This window comes from Panthera tigris, chromosome A1 (genome assembly GCF_018350195.1).
Source record: "Panthera tigris isolate Pti1 chromosome A1, P.tigris_Pti1_mat1.1, whole genome shotgun sequence".
In the NCBI taxonomy this organism is placed as follows: Eukaryota; Metazoa; Chordata; class Mammalia; order Carnivora; family Felidae; genus Panthera; species Panthera tigris.
Genome location: NC_056660.1, coordinates 219,731,691 through 219,756,372, shown reverse-complemented (window position 1 = coordinate 219,756,372; position 24,682 = coordinate 219,731,691).

The following is a 24,682-nucleotide window of genomic DNA, read 5'->3' as shown; positions in this document are numbered from 1 at the left end:
ATTATCATTGCCAATATTATTAATATGTGTTTATTTTTGCCCCTTCTTGGACTTTTTGCCATGATTATTATTTATTATTTTGTCCTTCATTAATATTTCAAAGAACTATAACTGATTGTACCACTCAACAATTTTAGTGTTCTTTTCTTGCTTGCTTGTTTATTGCATTGGTATCTGTTTTATCCTTTAATTCATTTCTTTTTTGCTTCTGCTTTCAAATTTATTGTTGATATCTTCCTATTTTAATTGAGAGTTTAATTTATTAGTATAGCTCATCCTTGTTTTTTAATTAATTTACTTGGACATATGTTTTCTTATAGTACCATTTAAGAATTTCCCTTTTGTATTGTGGCAGGCTGAAACTCATTACATATTCACCCTAAACATATTCTACTTTCAATTCCTATTTTTAATGATTATTTAATTACTTATTTATTTAAAGTTTATTTACTTACTTAGAGAGAGACAGAGAGAGCTGGGAGGGGCAGGAAAGAAAGAGAGGGGGTGGGGGGGGGGAGAGAGAATCCCAAGCGACTATACAATGCCAGCACAGCACAGTGTGGGGCTCAAACTCATGAACCATGAGATCTTGACCTGAGCCAAAATCCAGAGTCAGACATTCAACCGACTGAGCCAGCCAGGTGCCCCAATCTTGATTTCCTTTTTAAGATACACATTTCTTAGTAGGTTTTTCCTGACAGCCAGATTTTTTAAAAACATAACTTTTCTTAATATCTTATTTCATTACATTGATCAGCTAATACAAATCATAGGGGAATGCTTGATTGATTTTCTTTTTAAGATTTAATGACAACCTAAAGCACGGCCAAGTTATATGAATGGTGTTTTTGTTTTTGTTTTTGTTTTTTTCGAGTCTGTAAGTTAAGGTTTCATACCTTGTTTGGTGTCTAAATACACATATATTAATTTAAGCAAAATATAAACACTATGTATTCTTAATTATTTTTCCTGTTACTATCACAAGATTGTTAAAGGCTGTTGCAAAAATGGATTTAGCACATCATAAAAGAATATCCTTTGTGGAAGCAGCTGTCTTTAGGTGTCAAACTCTGGATTGGAATTGGCTTTCTTTCTTTTTTTTTTTTTTTTTTTTTTTTTTTTGGAATTGGCTTTCAATGGCTGATGAATTGCTGAACATTGACAGGACAGAAGTTAAAAGTTTTGTCCCTGAAGTGAATCATTCCTATATTACAGGATCATTGCTGGAAAGGGAATTAAAACACACATTATAATCACTGGGAATAGGAGATAATCACATCCAGGAAAAATCCGGAGGTGAGAGGCAGGTACCAAAGATAAGTCCAGCAAGAGAGGATGAATAAGGGGAAAATAAACAAGAACGAATGAAGTAAAATTTTAGGAACCAACAGATGGACCCAGCTTAAGGGATTAATATGCCCAAAGGAACTATATATCAAGAAATGGCTTGAAGCCAGGACTAGAGCAACTTTGAGGGAGAGGGTAGAGGGCAGATTAGAGGTTCGGCAAAAGGTCAGCGTATAAAGTGGCAAGCGGGGTTCTCCCAGTGGGTTTTTTGACATTAGAGTTCACATTTACCTGTATTTGTTCCATGGGGATATCACCAGTGCTTCTCAAATTTTATTTTGAATATGAATCCCCTGGGGATCACCTTAAAATTCAGATTCTGATTCTGTAGGTAAGAGTTGGGCACTGAGAGTCTGAATTCCTAAAACACTCCCAGGAGATGGCTGTCCCTCTGGTCTGTGGGCACTCTCGAGTGGCGGGACATTGACTCTACCCCCATGCCTTGGCAGCACTTGACAGACATGTAGAAAATCAGGAAGGGGTAGATAAGAGCAGCCCGTACCCTGGGGAGCATTTGGGGGTACAAAGATTAATTTGTAGATTCTGGATCTTGACTTTTTCAACACTGAGAAAGAAACATACTGAGAGATATGCTGGCGGGACGTGGATTCTTTAGAGAAGTCTACTGTTTCTCATTTCTCTGTTAGAAAAAACTGGAATCAGAGGCAACTCTCCATTCCACCCACAGAACATGTGTTCCTCTGAGTGAGAAAGAGGCTTAAGCTCCGTGTTCCTTAGTTATAGTGTTAAAAACCTCGTGATCTAAAATACCCTAAAATAAATCCTGAAATATACTACAATTTACAGAAGGAACAATACAGCCGCACTGCCTTGTGAAATAATATAAGCCACTGGTAAAATAATCAAGATAGTCAAAAGAATTAACAATATAAAAAAATCATTTCTCATATTTCATTTCTCTGTTGAATATTATTACCTTTATACTCAAATCACCACATGCCAATTTATTTATTTTCAGTTTTCTCATGTTTATGAAATTTTTTCTTTGCTAGGATTATTCAGAAAATATGTTGATAATCTTCTTAAATTTTTAATTGTTTATTTATTTTTGAGAGAGAGAGACAGAGTGTGAGTGGGGGAGGGGCAGAGAGAGAGAGGGAGACGGAATCTGAAGCAGGCTCCAGGCTCTGAGCTGTCAGCACAGAGCCCAAAGAGGGGCTTGAACTCGTGAACCGCGAGATCATGACCTGAGCTGAAGTCTGATGCTTAACCGACTGAGCCACCCAGGCACCCCAATAATCTCTTTTTTTAAAAAAAAGATAGTTTTGAAACATCTTTAGGAAATGAGATCACTAGATTTTTTATGTGAATCATAACTATACACCTATAGCACATTTCCTGAAACATCCTGGAATGTCTCTTACATTGGGCTCCTAATTCAAGAGGACATGTTACAGATAATAATAATGCACCTTGTTCTTTACATTTAGACACTTGCAAGAAAACTATGTATATCAAGCTGCATTTCATTAACAGAGAATCTTAAGTGTATATTTATAAAGAAACAAAATGATATAATTTAAAACGGCTCTAACATCTATCTATCTGAAATGCTTCCTAAAGACACTAAATGCCTTTTAAAAGCCACAGATGCTTTGCTCTGGAGGAATCCTAATAAATATGAAGGTACTTTCAAGATAGAATAGTGAAAGGTGATACTGAACACCTCAGCATGCACAGTTAATCTCGTACATCCTGAAATCTACTGCCTTTTTTTTTTTTATATTATATGTTTATTTGTTTTTGAGGGGCGGGAGGGGCAAATAGAGAGGGAGAGAGAAGATCCGAAGCAGACTCTGCATTGACAGCAGCGAGCCCAATGTGAGATCATGACCTGAGCCAGTCTGACGTTTAACCGACTGAGCCACCCAGGCGTCCCTCTACTGCCTTTTCTATTTCAGTGTGAGGCTAAGATAGAATCATCATTCAGCTGTCTAGACTCAAGTTTCCCAGTGGACATGTTACATACTCCCAGTGTCCATTCTCTAAAGTGTCATGTGATCCACGCAGTAAATAATTTCATCTGAGCTTCCCTAGCCACCACTAAGAACTCCCCCCATATATTTAATTCTGCATGTGAGAGAGAAAGGTGATGAGAATAAAATCCGGTGTAAGTCCTCTTTGATGAGCCACTGTAATTTCTATCTCAAATTCTTTTATCTGTGGATAACTTTTTGTTATTCTAATCCTCTCTTGTTTAGGCTCTCTAGCTTTTTTCAGAATGATTATCTCAAGTCAATCCTTTATCTAGAACATTAATATTGCACATTTTATTTGTTACATACAGTTGCCTTCTATAAAAGCAAAAACCTTCTTCTGCACTGTTATCTGGTTCTAGATAATTGTTGTTGTGTTTTGTTGTTTCAGTATGGTAGTTACCAGCAAGGAAACTGAATCTGAGCTCTTTTACCTACTAGTAATATGAAAGACAGGCTATTTAATCATTCTCTGCCTTAATTTCCCCTTCTGTGTAATAAGGATAATGAGATTTTTCCTGTAGGGTTTTTGTGAGGACAAAATAAAGTAGGAAGATATTAGTGTAGAGTTGGTGCCTTACCAGTGTAAAGTTTCTTGTCTTTCCGTGTCTCTTCTGTTTGTGTGGAGGACTACGGGCTACATTAGCTTTTGCATGTATGTGCTCAGAGAGCCTGGGCTCGGTGAACTCTCCAAAGTTGGGAATCCAGGGCCTCTACAATGAATACCTAATGAGTTGATATAAACTACAAATATTGGTTCAGTTAAATTACCCTAGTGGACTAACCCAGTTTACCCTGATTACATTTTTGACCAAAAATATCAAATCAATCTATCACTTAGATAATTCTTCTAAACACTCGGAACTGAGTCAGCAGGAAAGAGTGAGACTTCTGATTTTTAAGATTTAATGAAGACAGCGGTGATTTCTGTATTTCCACATTAATGTATGTGCATGCAAGAGTGGATATGTCGCCATTCTATTCCATACCAAGATCAAATTGGGTGAAAAAAAAATGCGTGAGAATCGACTAATGACCACTTGGACTATTTCCTAAGTAATGTGATTTTTTTTGTTGTCATTTTTACTCACTTAAAAAAATTGAACCTATTTTCTATTACAATGCAATTAATTTAAATCAAACTCGATATGTATTTACCATATAAATACTGGTTTTACACACTCTCTGTTAAGGTCAGTTAAGGTATGGAAGATATCAAGGCCCACATTTAAAATGTCCTATTTTTATGAGACATAATCAAACTGAACACTAGAGGGCACTCATACTTAGAACTGAATCCAATGAGGGCATCTTAGAAGATTTTACTACTGCGGTAGAATCCAAAAGGACCAATTTATGGACACCTCCAGATTGTCGTATGATACCACAATCTATAACTCACTGCCAAAATGAAATTCAATTTCCTCTTACTCAAGGTTCTCCCCAAAAAGATCACCAATACAAACGCCTGGAAATGTCTTGTTTTGTTTCTCAATTCACATTAATTACTCTGTTCAGAATATTTTCCCTCACCACTCTGAATACCTTCCTATACTCAGATTTCACACAGTCGAAGCTATTGTTCCATATGACATTTTCTGAAGCATTTTCAGAAGAGTTTTGTTTGTTTTTTAAGTCTTTCCTTTTGCATCAAAAGCCTTTCACCTTGGAATCTCACCATTCTTATGTCAAATGAGGTGGCTTGGTATGAGATTTGAAAAGGTGTGATTGCTCCATAGCTCTATAACTTCGTGGATGTGCTACCTGTTGAATTATACAGAGGCCTGCGCTTAGAATGGTCATCATTGGTATAATGTACTGCTATCACTGTCTCGAAATTAATAATTTGTACCCATAATTTTGACCCTGAAGTTTCATTTTGCATTGTGCCCCACAAATTGTTTGACCAGTCTTCATGGGTGTAATATTAGATTCCAATTCAAAAACATTGTTTCTTTCTTTTTCTTTTTTTCAAAAACATTTTTTCTAATTGCTAAGGTAATACGGGATAGGCATGCCACAAGGAAGACACTATAAATCATATAAATCATCATTGTGTTTCTTTGCACTGATAGCTATGAAACTCATACCCGGATTTATCACTTAGTTCTTAGAACTGTGCCGTAATTTTAAATAATACATTTCTATGTACTAATTTCACCATAAGCCTTTTCTTATTTTTATATTATCTCCACATTAACTTGATATTTTATGTTATATGTTATTTTGTTTTTATAAAAGCTTTCTTTAAAGCTCCTCAGAATGAGACAATTGAAAAAAATTATTAATATACCTTTTATACTTTTTTTTTCATTTTTAAGACATGTATCTGTATATCTACATCTATATCTATATTAGACTGCCTCTCTCCTCCAAATTTTTTCTTTACCATATTTCAAATAACTTAATTTTTCAAAGGTATAAATCAAGTAAGTCCATATGAAAGATCCTAATGAATCTGAGGTAAATGTAAATCTGTGCTCTGGTGTTGATCAGTACCCCAAATAGTCCACGGCTTGAATGACAAAAAAAAAAATAGTAAATGTATTTTCTTTTAATCAGGTCATCAATTTGTTCACCATAAATAGATATGAGTGAAAGAAACTTGAGACTTACACCCCTTCTCCCCCATCTAGGAAAGGTACTTTTTTTTTTTTGTAACTTTATTGACTAAGTACACTCAATGGAACAGCCTTCCCTAGAATTCCCATAAGAGCCATCTAGCTCACTAGTGAGGCCCTTGAATCTTATTCTATTCTCAGGAAAGCATTATTGTGTAACAAAATAATATTTAGCTTATGTGTCATCCTAAAATATATTATTACTAATCTAGTATTTTTTAAAGCAAGGATCAGCAAACTTTTTTTCTGTAACTTTAGACAGTAAATATTTTAGATTTTGTTCCACAGACTACTTATGTCTCAACTACTCAGCTCTGCTGTTGAAGGACAAAAGCCCCCTATACACAATATATGAATGAAAGGAAATGAATGTGCTCCAATAAAACTTTATTTGTAAAAACAGATGCCTGAAAAATGAATCCTGGTTGGCAATGAAGGATCAATTAATCAATCCCTCTACTAAAGGATTTGTATTACTGTACAAGGCAAGAATATAAAATAATGAATATATGAAAGGCAATTAGAACTTAGAAATCTTTTTTGTTCTTGGCATAGTCATTTGAGTAAGATACGTATGTATATATGTCTATTTTCACAATAGCCATAGCTCAGAACAAATTTGGGACTCCTAATTTGGAATTGAAAATAAAATCAATTTGTGAACTACTCAAGAAAATCCATTTCACTACTTTATAGTAAAGCTACATTTGGGGCAGAAAATACTATTACCCAGCTTAATGACACATCTCATTATCCAAAATTGGCTAGAATGAATTTGTCCAATTTCAAAAATCAAGTCTACCATGGAAAGATAAAGACTGATTACTACTGAATCTTTAAAGAGAAGTTTCAGTTTAAAATCAATCCAATGTAATTTAGAGGCACATCTTGTTTATTCCTTATTTGCATATATTCAGTTGGAAACAGTGGCAATCCATTCACAGCTATTTTCACGGCAGAGGCAAGGGACAGTGATGTCCATATTGATAACGTAAGGTTAACATGTGACATGGCTGGTAAAAGTGACTGTAGTTGCATAGGTCATAAGAAATAATGCCAAGACATGCAGAATAAGTGCAATTTTAACATTTTTTCCCTATGAAGAAGGTTTGGGGTAAGTTTTTTTGGCTTCATGTCTGAACTGGCAAATGAAAGAATTGACAAGGTTTTAAAGATATTTCAAAAGACAGAAATGACAGAGGACTATGTGGAAAACAAGGGACAATTGACAGGAAGCATGTGAAGAAGCATTGTTTAGAATATATCAAAATTGATGTTTACTAAATGGCTTTATTTCACAAGAAAACAATTGGCTTATGAGCGACCAATCTCCCTAAAATTATTTTCTAAGTCCTTTGGGTTTCAATTATTTAAAGAAATGACTTGATTCTCAGCAAGCTTTTCTTGAAAAAAACATTCTTCCAGCTTGCCAGATGTGTTACATATTTGAATTAGTGGTTTTTATTTTTTATTAATGTTTATTTATTCTTGAGAGAGAGAGAGAGAGAAAGAGAGAGAGTGAGTGAGCAGGGGAGAGACAGAGAGGACAGAGGGAAACACAGAATCCTAAGCAGGCTCCAGACTCCGAGCTGTCAGCACAGAGCTTGAACACGGGGCTTGAACTCATAAACCGTGAGATCATGACCTGAGCTGAAGTCAGACACTTAACTGACTGAGCCACCCAGGGGACCCTGAATTAATGGTTTTTATTCAAGAAGTATCCCAGTCCCTATTGTTGCTTCCAAAAGAGGTGTGTGTATGGCAGGGGGGTGGAGGTAAGGGGTGGGATATTTGGGGGTAAAGGGAGAAGTAGGAAAAAATTCTAAAGATAATGGAGAAAATAAATGATTTTTCAGATTCTAGTAGCATAATCTCAGAGTTTGTATCTGTCACTTTAATTTTGTTCCACAGATATTCTATGAGTGACTTTAAGATTGAACCTTCTTCTTCACTGAAACTCACACAAGGTATCTATTGCAGAACACACATTTGAAAACATATTTTTATTGACTCTAAATAACAACAACAGAAACCAACCAACCAAACAAACAAACAAAACAAAACAAAAATCAAAAACCACCTGGTGACTTTCTTTGTTAGAAAAATGTGTATTTAAAGGTAAAACTCCAAATTCTGTTCCTCAAGCATGGGATCCTAAAATAAGTCTCAGAATTTTCTCTCCTTCTGTGCTCCATTTCAGTAGACTTTTACTCAGCCAGCAAAATGTCTGAATTTTTTTTTTTTAAATCTCTTTCCCCTTAGTGGTCTCTAGTCAAAGACGTTCCACTCAGAATATTCTATGAATTCACACTCTGATTCCAAACATTTTTCTACAACATGACTGAATTTTAAGGTCCCAATGGACCCCACAATCACAATCTCAATTCTGTGACTACATGCTTGGATTTTATATTCAACAGACTATAGTTATAAGGCTATCATCTGTTTCATCCATTAACATGAATCCTTCCCTATGATCGCATACCTTTTCAATATTTTCAGGTTTCTCCTCTATATTGTACTATTATTTATAACCTATTCCAGAAAACCAGCTGATAGAAAGGAAGAATTTTAAAGACTTCATACCATTGAAAATTTATGGTGATATGGAAGCACTTTGTACTATTATTAATTAAATAGAATTATATTTCTGCATGTTTGAAACAGGAATCAACCAATCATCTTCGTTTTTTAACTCATCTGCTAAATATGTTCGTTGCATTTCCTTCTGAAAACATCTATTTACTTAGATCAAGCAGAGCAGTTTTGCTTACTAAATAACAATAAGATGAAATTGTGTGTGTGTGTGTGTGTGTGTGTGTGTATGTGTGTGTTGGGGTTTGTATGTGTGTTTACACAAAATGGTCTAGGATATGCAATGGTAACTTACTTCCTGATGAGGCAAGCATTAATGTTTGTCATTTAAATCTTAACCTGCCCTGTTTGTGATTGAGAGTTTAAAAATTTTTGCAGGATAAGACAGTAATACCATCTTACTACGTTAAAGACACCTATTAGTCATGTCCCAGGCAAATTGGGATTTATGACTCAGACATAATTCTTCCAAATATGCCTGCTGTTCATAAAAAGGCAGAGATATATGACTCAAAAATAACACCAAGACAGAAATAATTCTGCACTTCGCTTTGCCACATTGACTTTCCTCTGGAATGTATGGCAAAATCTCCACGTTTTATGAATAGGCTCTTTCCAATACTACAGATGTATATTCCCAACTTCTAAATCAAGCAAATCCCTGAGACAAATAAAACAAATGATCAGCTCCAGCACAGGCAAGGGGAGATGTATATAGAAGAACTATGCATTAAAGATTGATGGGGATCCACACATACTTTAAATATCCCACTGTTGATGTTGACTGCCTTGAAGAGAAGGTTAAGAATGTCATGTGTCACTTGAAAATGATTAAGTTGTTCTAGTCATCTGACCGAGTGTCATTCCATGTGATCAATTGTGGACGGGCGCATTAAATTTTTGAGGGGAGGTGGAGAAGATATGGACAGAATATAGCACAGATAATATAAATGTCTCCCCCTCAAATCTGTACAAATATTGCCAAGACCATGGCATATCATCATGCTTTGTGAACACTGATTGCTGAAGGTAACTTATGTAAAGATACCAAATTTCATTAAGGATGGCAGCAATACAATCCTCCTTTCTCTGTGGACTATGAAATCTTTCAACTTAAATATTTTGGAATTTTCGTAGGCATCAAAGATGCATATGAAATATTGCCTCCAAGAGACAATTTTTGCCCTTGAAGAATAATCAAAGTTCTACTTATGTTTATAACTTAAAATCAAATAGTTTTTCTAAACCCCAGTGGCAATAATTCTATCATCTCCGTGGTCCTGTCTTTTTAAATCATCTATAAAAATCAAAGATATCCATTTTTTCGCCAGTGAAACATAAGCATTGTATTCAGTGAATACTAAAATGTGGATCTTAAAAAGCACAAATTTTATTATAACTGAATGATTTACTTAATACCCCATGCCAGGAATTGTCCAGAAGGGATTATTCTGTTAAAAAGAAAAACAACATGCACTTATAATGTTGTTGAAGACCATCATCGATTTCTAATTAGGCATATTAATATTATACTCTCATTACGTTTCAAAATAAGAGATTTCTTCTTATTCCAAGAATCCTAGGAAAGAATCCATGTAAAATAAATGGCATTTGTTCTCTGAACACTCTTCACTCCCCTGTTATGATGGATAGCCTCAAACAGTTGTGTTTTTATCATTAATTTCCCTCATAAATTTTTCCAGAGAATTTAAAAATGGGGTTAGACGAACAATCAGGATATGACGGAAGGTTTTTCTCTGTGTAAGGAGAGTAGACACTGATTTAGTTCCATGCTATTTTCTGTGCAGTATCCACTTGCCTCCGTCAAAGTGTGGATTAATTTTAATTTGATTGTAATAATGGATACCATATATTGAAAGCATGATTGCCACCCGACATTTATTCCCCACTGTTCTTGCTTACAGATCCTTGATTCTGTCTGGGTTGACTGTGTGCCTAAGCCACATATGATGATTGTGGTATCATGTTGTGTCTCGATCAATAATGACAGATCTGTCAATCACCTGCCAGTTCTTTAATTTACCCAGCTCCTTGGTAGCTTGATATGCAGGGTAACCCAGATATCGTCTATGAGGTATCAGGGGGAATCCTGTTGGGAACTTCTTAGAAAAAAAATATATTTCTAGTAAAAAGGGAGAGATGATAATTGGTGATATTCCTTCTCCTCTTTTTTTCTGCCTGGAACCTGATCATGATACTTGGAGCTGCAGGGCCTATATTTTGACCATGAGGTCACATGAATTAGACCAAAACACAACGTGGAAGGGTCTGTAGCTACAAAAAAAGTCTTTGTGCCCTGATAACACTCTTAGCTGCTACACCGTGGACAGCAACTGTGATCTCTAGATTTCTTTTAAAGTGACAAAAATCACCTTTTACTAATTGAAGCCCATTACGTAGATTTTCAGCACTTTGCTATTGTAAGCATTCCCAGCTCCTAGAGTCTTTAGTTAGAAACTAAAACAAAATGAACTTTAGATGAAAACAGTTATCTGAGGATAAAAGATAATGGTCATCTTTAGCATAGGTATGACAACTTTGTATAATATTGTTTTGGGTTCCTGGGCCCCATCCAGTGGGTGTGTCAGGGGGCTTTCCATGCAGCACCAAACTATTCTCAGATACCCGTAGGGTAAAAATTCTGACATTATCTACCTGAAGATAGCATAGATTCCCCAGGTGAAGCTTTCTGTCTTACAAGATGGCCCACCCTACCTTCATTTGCCAGTCATAAGCCCAGATTGTTCCCTGACCTGACTGACTGGCTGTAAATCTGAGGTTGCCCCTACCTCATCCCTGGGTTCAATTCATTTGTTACAGCAGCTCTGGGAACTCAGAGACCCATTTTGTTTACTAGATTACCAGTTTACCAGATTGCCTGTTTACTATAAAAGGACATAACTCAGGAGCAGCCGGACGGAAGACACGCATATGGCGAAATATGGGAAAAGGGTAAGAAGTTTCCTTGTTGCCTCCAGTTGTGTCAGTGTCCCCCAGATCCCCCCATGTTCCTCACAAAAGCTCTCCACACCTGGTCCTTTTGGATTGTGTGGAGGCTTCATTACTTAGGCATAGTTGATTAAATCATTGGCAATTGGTGATTGATTCAACCTCCAGCCTTTCTTCCCTCCACCAGAGAGAGATCAAGGAATGAGACTAAAAGTCCCATGGTTTGCTCCACTGGTAAACAACCCCCACCTTTAGGTGCTTTCCAAAGGTCACCTGATTAATATAACAAAAGGATATTTTTAACACTCTCTGTCCTTAAGAAATTCTAAGGTTGTTTGGGAGTTGTAAGCGAGGAATCTTGGAAGAAGACCAAATATATATGTGAATATATGTACATATATGATCAAATATATATGTATACATATTTTTCATAAATCACAACATTGCACATATAAATAATGTGTTTTGCTAGTAGTCATCTCTGTCAAATATTGAATCATGATAGGCAAAATTACAGTGTATGTAAAACAAAAATAAGTTATGTCTTTAGTGTGTCAAGAATAAACTTCTAGGAATTAAAAATGAGGTAAGATTGGATATACAGAATGAGAGACTTTCAGTGGTTATTATACACAGTCGACTTGTTTTAAGAGCTAACTTTGCATTCATTGCTTTTCTTTTTGTGTTTCCTAAGTTAATTTTATTTATTGAAATTCCTTCATTGGTTGATAGCATTTTATTTTCACGAATAACTCACTGTAGAACAGAAGCAACAGACAAATCAGAGTCACCAAGGAAGGCTCCAGAATGTTTTTACATTTTCTCTAATTTGTATTAGCAAATGATGTAGGGTCTGTTGTACTGAATAATGTGATTGTGTATGTGCGTTAGTAGACATAACTAAATGATGTATCATTTGGAGAGAGGGTTTGAACACAAGCTTTATACTGGAATGCAATCTTTTTAAGCCAGCACAAACATACTTGGCTTTTAAATCGTTCTAGTTCCAGGATTATTGTTCTTAAGCAATAAACTCCAAGGGTAGAGAAATGGATAAAGAATAGAAGGCAGTTAGGAACAAGTAACAAGTATTAAATCATCATCGTATATAATTTCCAGGAGACTCAGGATATTAATAAATTAAATGTTAACTTCATACGTTTAGTTCTCACAAGGTCACGGGTAGAAAAGGAGACAGCAGAGGCCTATCTTGGAGATTCTAACCATGTAGCCATGGTCCGGACCAAATTTGTTTTGTGTGTGTGTGTGTGTGTGTGTGTGTGTGTGTGTGTTTCTTGAGAGAGAAAGAGTGCATGAGCAAGTGGGGGAGAGGGGCAGAGGAAGAAAGAGAGGGAATCTGAAGTAGATTCCATACTCAGCCTCTGCGGGGCTGGATCCCAGGACCCGTCTGATTCTCAATGACTGAGCCACCCAAGTGCCCCATACCTAATTTGTAATTTAACCCTTAGTTTTAGTTATCCTTTGCCGGTACTTATCACAAAGCATTTCCTAGTAGTAAAGAGAAAACTTTCCGGAAGACCAAAATACCCAAGCTATTTTTTGAGCTTATGATCACTAACAGGCAATCTTGATAATGTTTCCTGGATAAATTTTCACCCATACCTTCTGCTGTGAGAAGCAGCATCTGTTAACTTGGTTGGGTCTGACTGAGTAATTTTCTTTTTGGCCACACTGAATGGTGAAATAAAGCCCCCCAAAACGGGGTGCCTGGGTGGCTCAGTCGGTTAAGTGTCCAACTTTGGCTCAGGTCATGATCTTGTAGCTCATGAGTTCGAGCCCCGCGTCCAGCTCTGCGCTGACAGCTAGAAGCCTGGAGCATACTTCTGATTCTGTGTCTCCCTCTCTCTGCCCCTCCCCTGCTCATGCTCTTTCTCTCTCAAAAAATAAATAATCATTAAAAAAAATGTAACACTTGGTTTATGCTGACCTCAGATGAGAGTAGATACCATTAGTATCTCCTTACTTCTGAATTTTAATAATCAGCTAGGGGCTTTTTCTATATAAACACAAAGTGAAAAAAAAAAAGAAAAGAATATTGTGCTATATTATCTTGTACATAAGATAAACAAGTGCACTATGGTATTTTTTCTATTTTTCCAGGAGTTTTGGGGGGGGGGGATGAACACAACTCTGCATTTTTTTTCCTAAGGGAAACTTTTCCATGTAAATATAGTGCATCATAGACCAGACTCTAGTCCGTAATTATAAGTTCTGAATGTACAGCCATAATATACTGTCTCTGCCAAAACCTAAATTCCAAAAATAAATATCAGATCAGTAAATGGCTGGTATACAGCCAGCAACAATACAACACATGTGCTGGTAAATAAGTCCTATGCCATATTTGTGGTAAGAGAAAATACAAGAACTATATATTGGTCAATACTGGTAACTCAACAACCATCCCCAATACAAGTATATACATATATATATATATATATTTTTTTACCATAGTTTCATTTAGTACATTTAGGCTCAACAAAAATATCATTTAAACTGGTACAAATCATTGTACCAAAGTAGTGTAATTGTTATGCAGTTGTACTGAGGGGTCATCAAGACCACTCCTAGGTTTGATGATTTGATAAGAAGATTCAGTACACAACTGAGTATTATTGTATTCAAGGCTCTGATTTATACAGTAAAATAATAAAAAGCAAATAGAGCAAAGTGGAAAAGCACATGGCGTATAGTCCAAAAGAAATCAGTCATAAGCTTCCAAAGATCATCTCCCAGTGGAGTCACACAGGACAGTCTTAATTTCCCCAGCACGGAACAATGAAAAGGAGTAGTGACAAGGTGTAAAATGTCGCTAACAAGGAAAGGCACCAAGGCTCAGTGCCCAGGGTTTTCACTTGGGGTTGCTCACATGTACCACGTATGGACCAACATTCCAAACTCCCAGAAGGAAAGCAAATGTTCGGTATCATCCACAATGTTTGTATAAACAGGTTAGCCAAAGTGAGTCACTATGGGAATGGGAATGAATGGTAAGAACCCTCAGAAATTCAAGTCCCCAGAAGCCAGCCAAGGACCAAACTTGTCAGTAGGTCAATCAAAGAAGAACAATCAAGCCAGCTATGTTAAATGTTTTCTGTACAATAAATCAAATATATACTTGAGAAAAATTATTCTCAACCGTTAATTTTTAAAAGAAATTCCAATGTCATTTCATACATGTAATAAATCATGTGTATTCTGAATATTAGGACTAGTCTCCAAAAAACTAAATTAATACCAACAGTACCATGTATCCGATGATTATTAAAACAATAAATCAAAAAGCAAACATGTCAAAATATACCATGGAAGTTTTGCTTTTCACCGTAAAAACCTAGACAGTCATCATCTTCAAAACCACGTAAATGATTATCTTTACTAGCTAGCATTCAAAATGACTCACTTGCTGCTGCTCTGATAATACTTCCCATTACTCTTTGGTAACTCTACTTATTAATACTTATGTGTGTCATCACCACACATTTCACTGAAACAATTAAAATCATAAATATTATTTATTATTCGATAAATAAATTTTCCTCTATGTTATTTCCTAAAACACTTTGTTGAGAAACATAATTTTTATATATACCACTGACCCATTTAAACTGTAGAATTCAGTGGCTTTTAATATGCTTACATTGTTCTGCAACCATTAACACGATCAACTTTAAGATATGTCATCACCCCCAAAAGATCCTCCTGCCAATTAGCAGCCTTTAACCATTGTTTCCCCGTCTCCAATGCCTAGGCAACCAGCAATTACAAATCTACTTTCTGTTTTCACAGATTTACCTATTTTGGACATTTCATGTAAATTGAATCACACAATGTGGTGTCTTTTGTAATTGCCTTCTTTCCTTTAGCATAATGTTTTTATGGATCAGGTGTAGAAGTATTCCGTTCCTTTGTAATGCTACATACTATTCCATTGTTAGGAATATACTATGTTTTAATTGTCCATTCATCAGTTGATAGAAATTGGGTTGTTTTGACTTTTTGGTTAGTATCATTGATGCTACTATGCATATTTATGTGATGATGCATTTTGTGATGATGGATGTTTTCAATTTCCCTTGAGCATTTCTGAGGCGTATGTCAACTTTATTAAGAATGTTCTGAGGAACAATCAAATTGTGTTACAAAGCAGCTGAAGCACTTTACATTCCCACCACTTATGTGTGAAGTGTGAAATTTCTCTGCATCCTCACCCTTACTCATTACCTGTCTTTTGATTGTAGCTATCCTAGTGGGTGTAAAATATTATCTCATTGGGCTTTGGTTTGCATTTTCTGGATGGCTAATGATGTCAGACTATTGGCTACTTGTTTTTCAACTTTGGAGAAATATTTTTTTCCCATACCATGTGTTGTCCTTTGGCTTTCTTGATGGTACCCTTTCAAGTACAAAAATTTTAATTTTGACAGTTTATTTGTCTTTTTTCCCCCTTTATTTTATAGGTAATTTTGGTGTCATCTGTAATAAGGCTTTTCTTGACCCAAGATCCCCAAAAAATTATTCCTATGTTTTCTTCTAAGAGCTTTATTGTTTTGCATTTTGCTTTGGGGCATGTATCTATTTTAACTTTATTTTTGTGTATGTTGTGAGATAACTTCTGGGATGCCCATCAACATTCTTTTGCATTTGGATATCTGGACATCCCAGCATCACTGGTTGGAGACTATTCTTATCCCATTGTGGAACATCCTTGTCAACAATCAATTGACAATACATATAAGGCTTATTTCTAGACTCTCAATTCCACAGTTTGATCTCTATGTCTATCCTCATATCAGCATGATACTGTCTTAAATACTGTTGAGTTGTCATGAAGTTTGCAGTCAGCAAAGTGCGTGTTTTTCAACTTTGTTCTTTTTCTAAACTGTTTTGGCTATTTGGGGCCTCTTCCATGTCCCTATCATTATTAAGATTTACTTGTTGAATCCTACAAAAAATGCCAGCAATAATTTTGATGGGCTGTGCATTTCATCTGTAGATCAGTTTGAAGAGTATTACTATCTTAATGATATTATCTTTTAACAAATTTTTTTTTTATGTTTTTATTTATTTTTGAGACAGAGAGAGACAGAGCATGAGCAAGGGAGTGGCAGAGAGAGGGGGAGACACAGAATCTGAAGCAGGCTCCAGGCTCTGAGCTGTTAGCACAGAGCCCAACACGGGGCTTGAACTCACGGAGTGTGAGATCATGACCTGAGCTGAAGTCAGATGCTCAACCAACTGAGCAACCCAGGTGCCCCACGATATTATCTTTAAATTCATGAACATGGCATGCCTTTCCATTAATTTAGGAAATTTTGGATTTATTTCAACAGTGATTTTAAATCATTTTCAGAATACAAGTTTTGTATGTTTTTTTGATTAAATTTCTTCTAGCTATATAATTCTTTTTGATGCTGTTTTAAATCAAAATTTTCCATTAGTTTCATTTTTGGACTATTCATTGCTAAGGTTAAAAACCAAAAATGATTTTTATGTATTCAGCTTGTACCCTGCAATATGACTGAAGTCATTTATTAGTTGAAATAGTTTTATAGTAGATTCCTTAGGATTTTCTATATGCGAAATCATGTCATTTGAAAATAGAGATAAATTTACATCCTCCTTTCCAATTTGGATGCCTTTACTACTTTGTCATGTCTGGTTGTCCTAGCTATGACTTCCAATACAATGTTGATTAGAAGTGGTGAGAGTGGCCATCTTTGTCTTATTGCTATATTCAGAGGGAAAGCATTTAAGCTTTCCTACTGAATGTAGTATTAGCAGGTTTTCCATAAATGTCCTTTGTTAAGTTGAGGATTTTTTATTCTATTTCCAATTGCATTTCAATCATGAAGAGTTGACATATTTTGTCAAATGCTTTTCCTTCACCTCTTCTCCCTTAATTTTATTGAGTGCATATTACATTATTGATTTTCAGGTACTAAAACAACCTTTCATTCATCAGATAAATCCCATTTGGTTTTCCCATCCTTTTCATTTGTTGCTCTGGATTTCATTTGGTGGAATTTTGTTGAGTCTTTTTGTGCCATTGTCATAAGACACATCTGCCTGTACATTTGTTTCATGTTCATTTGTCTGGTTTGGTATGGGTCATACTGGGTATATAGAATGAGTTAGAAGGGTTACCTCCTCATATATACATATACATATAGGTATATATATATATATATGTGTGTGTGTGTGTGTGTGTGTGTGTATGTGTGTGTGTGTGTGTGTGTATGTATATATACGTATATATATATATTTTTTTTACATATTTTGGGAAATATTATTAATTCTTGATCAAAGGTTTGGTTAAATTCACCAAAGGAACCATCTGGGCTTAGACTGTCTTTTATGGGGATTTCTAAAAATAATTACTAACTGAATCTGTTTATGTGTTTGAGGCCAGTTCAGATTTTCTCTGTTCTGCTCATATTTTCTAATTCTTCTTGAATCAGCTTCAGTCATATGTATATCTGTAATTGAGTTCATGTCATTTAAGTTATCTAATTTGTTGGCATATGATTGGCATACAGTTGTCTGATTCTGTTATTATGATTTTTATTTGCATATCATCAGTGGTAATGCCCTTCATTTCATTCTATCTAAAGACTTATAAACTTTGTTGACCCTTTCAAAAAACCAATTTTTGGTCTTAATCAATTTTCTCTATTGTTTTCCTATTCTCTGTTTCACTAATTTCTCATCTGCTCAATAATTGCATTGCTTCCACATGCATGGTGTTGCACGTTAAGGCAGCAAGCTAGTCTTAAAGAAGTTTGCTCATTTTTTCCTACTTGCATAAAGTGGAAGTTTGGGGTATTGATCTAAGAATTCTTCTTTACTATAAATGGTCACAACTATGAATTTCTCTTTAAATGCTACTTTACCTGCATTCTCTAAGTTTTGATATTTTGTATTTTCATTTTTACCCATTTCAAACTATTTTCTAATTTCTCTTATGATTTCTTTTTTGAGTTACTTTTTTTAGAAGTGCATTGTTTAACTTCTACATATTTGTGAAATTCTCAAATTTCTCTTTGTTATTACTTGTAATTTCATCCCATTATGGCCAGAGACCTTTGCATGAATTGATAATGGCTTGTTTTATCACTTACCCTGGAGAATTTTTTTACGAGTGCTTGAGAAAACTGTGGTAGGCCATTGTACATGAAGCAACAAAGACCAAAATCAAAAGTTCTTTCTTTTAAACACAGAAGGGACAGAAGTAAGAATAATGATTTAATTAAATTCCAGAAAAATATGTAATGAGAGGAAGAGAAAGGTTATTGGACATTTGAAAGACTTTCCAGATAAGAGTTCTATGAATCTCAGATGTAATCATGGTTTTTGATGATACTAATCTGTTTCTGCTGGGAAGGATGATATGATGTAATTATTGCAGATAATAGTTATTCTTCTGACTAGAAAAGCAGGTCACTTAAATGGTTTCTCTGGAGACTTTTTTTTTTTTTTTTTTTTTTTTTTTTTTTGCCTGTGAAACCCATCTAACAACTGAATGGTGGAACCACTAGAAATTCCCACTGCCTGATTTGACTGGAGTGGGAAGCTTAGTCATTGATTCCTGATAATACAGAGACCCGCTGGCCAAAGATTTCTATTTCTATGTGGAATGTTTTATAACCATGTAACAGGGAACCAAATGGAGTTAACCTTTCAAAGCCTAGTAGAAAGGAGCAGACTTTCTTGACTAGCAGGAAACAGATCTTCTGGCCTTTAGCAAGATATGGATCACTTTTTATGAGGTAACAAGGTGATTTCAATATTCATTTCCTTGGGTTTTGGCATAGCAATTTGGTGTATTCATATGAATTAGGGATCATATTGGATGTTCTGTACCTTGGGTACTAAATATCAATAACCCCTGGATAATTGTATGCCATTACTTTAAAATTTAATTACAAGCACATGATATTCCCTACCAAAATAGTAAATGCTGGTATGTACTATTATGATAACTCATCATCCAGAAGAAGTTCATTCTAGACCACCAATTATTACTAAATCCATAGCCTTCTTACTTTACACATGTACTGTATTGAGCCCAGGCTCCTGGATTCCCTGGAGTGATATAGCCATTTCCATAAGGAAACCATAGGTCTGGCTGTAAACTAATATACCCAAAATTAACAAGACTGTTGGTATGGGGGAAGGGAGGGTGCAGAATGGTTGCAGAGAAGTTGCATTAGACTTTGAAAGCAGATCTATTGCTTTTTTTTTTCTTAAAATTTTTTTCTTCCTTCCATTTTTCCTTCCAACCTTCCTTCCTTCCTTCCTTCCTTCCTTCCTTCCTTCCTTCCGTCTCTCTCTCTTTCTCTCTCTCTCTCTCTCTCTCTCTCTCGTATTCCTGTGCAAAAGTTCATGGGAAAAAGTTCATCCGGTCTCCATGATTTCAGGCACATTGAATCCTAGTCTTTGGTAGATGCAGTTAACCCAGCCTAAGACTTTAAGTATAATGTAAGTCCAAGCCAGTATCTATGGAACAACTGGGTGAATAAGCTTGCAGGTAGAAAACTTTGGTGATTCTAGCTGAATGTGGTGAGAAAAAGAAAGTTTGACATGTAATATCTCTTCAGTTTTCATCAAAAAAAATTATTTAAGTATATTTAAATGTATTTGCTAATTCTAATTTTAAGTATTTACTAATTCTAATTTGGATTCCATAATCCTCTTCCAAATGAGGCAAACATAAGATCTAAGCAACACAAGGAGTGTTATCTGATCATGATCTCTCTAAAAGAGAGTCACTTGAACTCACTTGGAAAGCCAGTGAAACGCAATCAGCTTGCTAAGTTTGGTGCATTATTTGTTATCTTTATGAAAATCTTCTCTTTTCTTAGGGCATGCAATATTTCCCCTACATTCTTCTTTCTTTATCTCATTGTTTCCTTGTAAGGTTATCTCTCCAAGAATTTCCGTAAGAAATACTATGTGTGGGTCAGTAGGTATGTTATTCTGTTCGGGCTGACATAACAGAATAGCACTGACTGGATGGGTGGCTTAAATGATATAAATTTATCTTCTCACAGTTCTGAAAGCTGGAAGTCCAAGATCAAGGTAGCAGCCAGGTTGGTTTCTTTTGAGGCCTCTCTTCCTAGTTTGCAATAGACTCCTCTTCACAGTGTCTTCACATGGCCTCGTTTCTGTGCCCTCTCAGAGGGAGTGTGGGGGAAGAGGGAGCTCTGATACCCTTTTCTCTTCTTTTAAAGACACTAGTGCTATTGCATTAGAGACCTACCCTTATGACCTCACTTAACTGTGATCACCTCCTGGGAGGCCTTATCTCTGCTTACAGTCACATGGTGGTTAAGCTTCAACATGTGAGTATGGGGGGGGGGGGACACATAATTCGGCTCAGAATAGAATAGAATAGATAATATATAATAGTATAGATAGAAGTTCCACTGTAGGTCAAGGGCTGCAATATTTCTCAATGCCAGGAAAATAGCAGGTTCCTGATAAAAGCCGGTGGAAGGAATGGAACAGATATCAGGAAGAGTAAAACCCACAAATAGGTACTTAGCTTGTGAAACAGTTAAATTGGTAAATTTCTGAAATCCAGGTCATGAATATTTAAAAAACATTTAACTTTAGGTAATTGCAGTTGTACTAAAATAATATATGTAGAATGGAAGTGGTGTAAACTTAAGGGTACTTAAGGGTATGCAAACCTCAATTTGAGAGAGCAAAATGACACAGAGGCTAAAAATTAGTCAACGCAGAATTAGTGGTAAAAAATGACTTCCAGATCACAGGAAATTGATCTACTTATTTGGACTTAATTTGGAATATTTGTTCAAGTCTAGGGGAACTTAGAACTGCAAGCCTTGGTCTCTTAAATGATATTGGTGGCTGGGTGGCATTTAGTAGAAAAGCTGGGTCATAAGACTGAGCCAGCCCCAATAAGGGTGGCAAGGTCTCTCAGCTGAGTCCAGCAACACTGATAATGTGAAGCTCTTTAGCTAATATCTAAGCCCCTTTTTACAGAGTTGATGGGTGATTCTCTGAATTAATGCCAACTTCCACATAAAACTGTGCTCTGTTGGAACACTTTCTATTATGAGCTTGACCCAGGGTTTCATTTTTGTGGGTCATTGAGAGCTTGGGTGATGACGTGCTTTTCAATGTTTCCCCACTACTGAGGTATTCACAGTAAACCTTATTGCTACCGGTGCGTCATCATGCTTTTTGCATGTCAAGTAGGGAAAATCGAGACTGTATCCAGACTAGGAAGGAGTGTGGTGGAATGACTAAGGAAAGAAAACGAAAAGGATGCATGGATTGTCTAATGTGAATTAGAGGAGGCAAAATAGGGGGATGATAGCTTTTGAAGGAAAAGGCTGGCATTTGCAGGAAACAACTGCTTTATTTTTCATTTTTTTTTCAATAAATGAAGTTTATTGTCAAATTGGTTTCCATACAACACCCAGTGCTCATCCCAAAAGGTGCCCTCCTCAATACCCATCCCCCAGCCTCCCCTCCCTCCCACCCCCCATCAACCCTCAGTTTGTTCTCAGTTTTTAAGAATCTCTTATGCTTTGGCTCTCTTCCACTCTAACCTCTTTTTTTTTTTTTTCCCTTCCCCTCCCCCATGGTTTTCTGTTAAGTTTCTCAGGATCCACATAAGAGTGAAACCATATTGTATCTTCATAAGGCAGCATTGGGAACAGGGTTTGGAAATGAAGAGCAGGCCGTTGTCAAGTCAATTAGAGAGGACCTTTCCAATGTTAGAGTTGTTCATTAATTTAATGATATGCTTGAAGAGTCCTGATGTGGGAGATTCTCAAGCATAGGCTAGATGACAATTTGATAGGGAAATTTAGAAGAGACTCATGGTGGATTGGAGTTTTAGCTAATGGTCTTTGAGATTCATTTCTGTTTATTCTGACTACTCACAGTGACTCGAAGGTTAACACGTTGCATGAAAATGGCCAGAGGGAACTAATTAATCTAATCATTCATTGAAGACTGTGTTCTAAGAAGTACAGGTAGTATATGGTAGACTATAAAAGATTATTTTCATGTCTTTGATTAATATGTTACATATAAAGAAATGTTTGCAACCACCTTGAAGCTTGAAAATAGTGCTTCATCTTTATGTATTCTAAAATTCACATGGTCAATTTGATTTAATTGAGATTTATAATTTTTCTGCAGAAAAATACAGTAAGCAAAGGTAAAAACTAGTTCAGCCCTCCTCTAAAACTATACAAACACCGAATAATTTGGCATTGCATTAATATATTTAGTTATCCCTTTTAGTAGAGAATCTTTAAAAACAGGAACATATCTCTATTTTTTTTTTTTTTTGTATTTTTGGTACCCATGCTCTTAATCAGCACTCAAGAAATGTCACTTGAATTGAGCTGAATTGATACATAATATGTGCTGTCTCTTTAACAGATATAATTTGTTATATCAATATTATTAACAAACATAAGGAAATAGAGTCAGACCTACAAACAGTGCATACTTGAATAGCAAAAGTATTTTGTGTCATACAACTGGTAAAATTTAGGCTGACCTACGCCAATACCATCATTAATTCTTCAGGTACTGAAAAGAGCTGCAGGCTACAGAAATTAATTTACTCTGAAAAACAATGAAGGAAATTTCAAAAAGATTATCAAGAAAGGAGAGAATTTAGCTCAAAACCAAGCCAACAGTGGATGTGTGGAATTACAGAACAAATATCTGAAAGCAGGATAGTGCTTATTACTTATTCTTTGCTAATTTTTATTTGGCTGCATTGTGCTTCTGATGATGTGTGTGTGTGTGTGTGTGTGCATGCTAACACCTCCTGATTATTATTAGTAGTAATTTTTTTCCTGTTTTCATAAACCGTCAAATAATTTAGCTGTCCCTCCTGCTGAGCTGTTGCTGAATGCAGGAAGTTTTCCATAATATTCAGTTACCATCACAATAGAATTTTGAGCTTGGACATTTGCTGAATCTTTAGCACCCTCAGGACAATGTATTTGGCTGAAGCACCACAGGTATATTTTTAACAAAATAAAATATTTCAGTGATAATGAACATTGTCCTTTTTTTTTCATTGCTTCATTTTTTAAAGTTAAAAATTCAAAACAAAAACAGCTTACATTATAATTGAAGCATAGAGTTATATTAGGAGAGAGCAAAATAAACCTCTCATGTGAAATGTAGCTTAAAATAAATATTTGATCATTACTCAATGTTCTTAAACTCCCAATGAGATGTGGGAATTTATTTAGAGTCAGTACAAAAATGCAAGTAAAACCTCCTATTCCAGAAACCAAGATAAAGTTGCAAAAAGTAATTAAGCTCATTTTTGTATTCTTAACACCTATTTCCTACGCAAATGAGAAATATTGTTTTTGGCATTTTTCTCTTTCCACATTCCTTCTCACTTTTTAGCTAAGCAAATCGCTAGTAGTCATATGCTGGCCAGGTTGGACTGTACATATTCCTGCACAGGGCCCTTAAGGAAATCGGAGCAGGTAGATTTCCCATTGGTAAGTATATTATTTCCTAGGGCTGCCATAACAAAATACCACAGACTGGGTATGTTAAACAACAGATTTTTTTTTTCTAACAAGTCTGAAGACTAAATTCTAAGATCAAGATTCAACAAGTTTGATCTCTTGCTGAGGTCTCTCTCCTTTGCCGGCAGATGCCCACATTCCCACTGTGTCTCACATGGTCTTTCCTCTGTATACTCATCTCTTTTCCGTCTCTGGGGATCCACATCAGTCCCACTGGTCTCTGGGCCACCAGTCAGTTGGATTAGGGCCCACGCCAAAGATTTCATTTTAATTTAATCATCTCTTTAAAGGCTCTATCTCCAATGAAGTCACATTCTGAGATAGTGAGGGGTTAGGGCTTCAAAACATAGAATTTTGTAGGGACACAGTTCAGCCTGTGACAGTGAGCTAGCATATTTAAGCAGGAGATACCTGGTTAATCATTACATGTAATATATTTTATAAACACAGAATTGTATGCTTTGGGCCATGAGCTACAGACAGTCTCCAGGATTGTGAAGACCAAAGTAAGAAAACTAAAATAACAATTTGGAGAACACCCTAAAAGTGGTGAGTGGAGGAGAAAGAGTATCCTTATCATTTT